The 3,744-nt window shown below is 44.6% G+C and overlaps 1 long non-coding RNA gene across 1 annotated transcript in view; it reads left to right on the top strand.

Moving 5' to 3' along the window:
- Positions 1-2,918, top strand: part of LOC118494680 — an 18,197-nt gene extending 15,279 nt beyond the window's left edge. The window contains exon 3 of the long non-coding RNA XR_004896805.1: positions 2,908-2,918. This is a non-coding gene — a long non-coding RNA (uncharacterized LOC118494680). The remainder of the gene's footprint in view (positions 1-2,907) is intronic.
- Positions 2,919-3,744: the final 826 nt, after the last annotated feature.

Raw genomic sequence — 3,744 nt, forward strand, 5'->3', positions numbered from 1 at the left:
CCCATAAGACGCTAGCATTCTGCTAATGAATGCTGATTGGTCAGTGAAGGACAGATTACGATCGGAGATCCCGCTTGACGGCATCCGAAGCAGAACCAGAATGCCAGAGTGAATATTTCGGCGTGGTCTTTAAAACATTAGCAGACCTCTTTCTAGCACGTGTATTGACAGGGAGAGTCTAACCTGTCAGCTGTGTTGTCGATGCCTCGAGAGAACAAAGGAAGTGACTCAGAGCTCGCCGTAAAGCAGAATCTCTGGCCGTATATGTGTATGACGTCATTGACATTTTAAAAGGCTTTTTAGAACAAAAAAGCCACTTTAAAAAAATCTAACACGCAGCAGTGTGTATTTTCTTAGCCTCCCCTTTCAAATGCAACATTCAAATTACTAGACAAAAAATTATATCCTGAGAAAAGTGGATTTTGAGGGGTATAGCTCCATAGAGTCCCATTCATTCTGCACTGGCCTGTGAGCGCCCCCTATATGGAACTCTGGTGGAACTGCAACCAGTTCAGAAGCCGGAAGTAACGAGAGAGTGGAACTTCTTCCCTTATTAGAAATTCTTTGCTTTAATGCAGAGGTGCCCAAATTCTTTCATATGAAGGGCCAAAATGTATCTGGATGAAAGGCCACAGGCCAAAAATAAATGTCGATGTTGAAGAATACTGTAATTCTTGCCATTTTCCATAGATGTACGTATGTAATTTAAATGGGAAGTTTACCAGCACTGTGCACTACATTGCCGTTAAACTCAGATTACGTACTTTTTAACTGCACAAAATGTATGTTTCATAGTCATTACTTTTAAAATAAGAGGAGAATAAGCATGAGCCTGTCAAATCCATGGCGGGCCAAAACAAAGAGAGCACGCGGGCCCCAAATTGGGCGGCTTTGCTTTAATGCCTGTCGGGCTCGGACAGAAAAATGCAGCTCGATACGCACTCTAATGTCCACACTCAACGGTTAAAACTGTTTTCCGGATATTCGTAGTGCTGCATTTGTCCATATTTTGTCAGTGTAAAAAAACTATGTACCCAAGATAACAAGTGTAAGTACAGAAGTGTAAGTACAGAAGTGCTCCGTGGGCGTTTTCACAGCCATATCTTTATAAATAGTACAACAACGATTCAAACAAATGCATCTCTGGAGCTTTTTGTCTCGACTGGAACCAGGCACGATTACATGCTGTGAGCTCCAGACGCCCCTAAACAAGTGCATCACTAAACACTGTCACACATACAGAATATGATGAAATGGTTTGTACTTTATGTGTGTTTGGTCCCAGTAGTGTTAACTCTGGAAAAAAAGTGTGTCCAGAGGCGGTTTGAAGCGTCAGCATGCTCTGTAAGTCTTATGTGGACTCGTTGTTTCCAGGCCAACAGTGTGGGAGCTGTCCGGCACACAAAACTGTGGTGTTTGAAATTGATTAACTCATTTAAATTCATGACTGCTGCTTATTTGAGGCAAGACAAAGAAGAAGTGCCTTCAGCAGGAACAAGGACAGCAGATGAATAAATCACACACAATGGCTTTCTTTTAATACACCAATGCACGGTGTGATAGTTAAATTGGTTATTTTTCTGCAGGACCCAGGACAGCGCTGCTCTGCGGAACATCAAGAGATGAGCTCAGGTCCAGGCGATCATTTGGATAACTAACGCTTCAGATGTTTTCATTAAATGCCGAATGATTTTGACAAAATGTGACGAAGTGGCGGCTGGACTGTTCCCGCCCTGCGGTCTGAGTGACGGCCAGCAGCTCTGTGTTGTGACATCATGCTGACTCGACTCATTAGACTAATTGAGCAGCATAGCGTTGTCCGACCAGAGGCTTAGTGAGCAGCGGGGATCCACCCACCAACACATCAATAACACATCTGGCTCACACAGAGTTGAGACCAAACTTTTTCGAGCCTGTCCTACCCCTGAAAAAACGCTCCCAGAGGTAGTTTGTTCGAGCAGTAGTCTCGCCAGACCTTCCTCCACAGCGCTGCGGAGGAAGGTCTGACTAGTCCACACAGCATTCCTGGATGGGAGAAAACATGCTCTGGTTTATTGGTATTTCTTTAAACCAATCACAATCGTCTTGGGTGGCGCCAAGCACCGGATGGAGCCACAGTGCCTCTGCTAAATAGTCTCAGGAAGGAACTTGTTTTGGTGAAACATTTGAACGTTCAAAAGTAGTTTTAGTCGTGCAACAGAAAACAGATTGGACAGATAGTCTAGCTAGCTGTCTGGATTTACCCTGCAGAGATCTGAGGAGCAGTTAACCATAGTCCTCACAAATCCACCGGAGGTTAGAACGCCAACACAGAGACAGAGGAAGGGGACGGACATCCGGTCGAAAAGAAGGACATACGGTGGTATTTCGAGTTGCAACGGGGCAATCCCAGAAGTGGAACGTCGTGGTTATGACCTATATTTAGGTTTCTAGTGGCGGCACCTTCTAGTGACCGTAGTAGTTCTGACGGGAGCACAGCAGGAAGTAAGGTGAGGAAGTATAAGAGCGCCAAATGTCCTCGTATGGAGGTAGGTTGGGGGGGTGGATAGGTCAAACAAACACAGGACTTTCACCCAGGAGACCGGGGTTCATGTCCTTCGTTAACATAATGAAGTAATGTAATGTAACTTTAAGTTAATTAATGTTTGATTTGAACCTAAACCATGATCTTTTTCTAAACTTAAGTAGCTTTGGTGCCTAAACCGAACCAAACTGCAACCGTTTCACAACGTTAGCGGCCTTTACGTTCAAAACCGGACATTCTCTGGTTTAGATATAAGGTCGTATTTCTGCCACCGCTAAGGGTGCTAATTTATAAAAATGGGTCGTATTCAGGGCTTGACACAAGCACCCGCTACCCAGTAAATGTGGGTAAAATTTGGCAGTGGCAGCTAACACTTTTACAAGCCACTTTGGCGGTTGGCATTTGTAAGGATTAATGCTCGACAAGGTGTCCATTGGGCGAGGCAAGAATTAATTGTTTTACCCACAAAACTGTTGCGTGTTTTGATCGTTCATCAAATCGTTCGCCACTGTCGTTACAGCTGTGGTGTGGACTCCACCACCCACTGGAGTTAGAACTATTTTTAAAACTATACATTTATAGTAATCGTTCTCGTGTGGATGGCCCTTAAAGCGATTTGTCCGATAAGGTAGAAAGGTGCTTAATAAATGAAGTCCATTTACAATTTCACTAAAACAATGCATTCGTAATGGTGAACAGTAACATTGAGAATCATCACATTACTGTTGAGTACAGCTTAAAGTCCCTCCTCTCTTCTGCTTCCACATACAAACTACTGACAAACTATCTTTGTGGTCCAGTTCTCTTCGTGTTCACAACGAGCTCAGATGGAGAGTGCGTTTAGCCTCAGGACTACACAAGTCTGGGACTACACAACACTGCAGCTACACCACCCACTTACTTCTGAAGCATCAATACAACTTCCTGTTTACCTCCGGCATCACTTTCCATGACAGCCTAACCAAGGACTGGAACTCTCTTCATTGCCTATTCATACTTCACTGAACGCACTGAGCAAACATGACAGGGAGCGAGGCGATGATAGTGCCAATATTTCAGGAAATGAATGTCATCGTCTCTTTCTTATCCAGCCACAGCCGTCACCACACCCTCTGCCTCTCTGTCTTCTGCGTGTCAGCTCAGATTAATGGCCTGTAGAGAGGTGCAGGGGAGGGATGTTATCCGCGGCGTTTCACAGAGTTAATCTCGGCAGCAGCGTG

This window comes from Sander lucioperca, chromosome 3 (assembly GCF_008315115.2).
Source record: "Sander lucioperca isolate FBNREF2018 chromosome 3, SLUC_FBN_1.2, whole genome shotgun sequence".
In the NCBI taxonomy this organism is placed as follows: Eukaryota; Metazoa; Chordata; class Actinopteri; order Perciformes; family Percidae; genus Sander; species Sander lucioperca.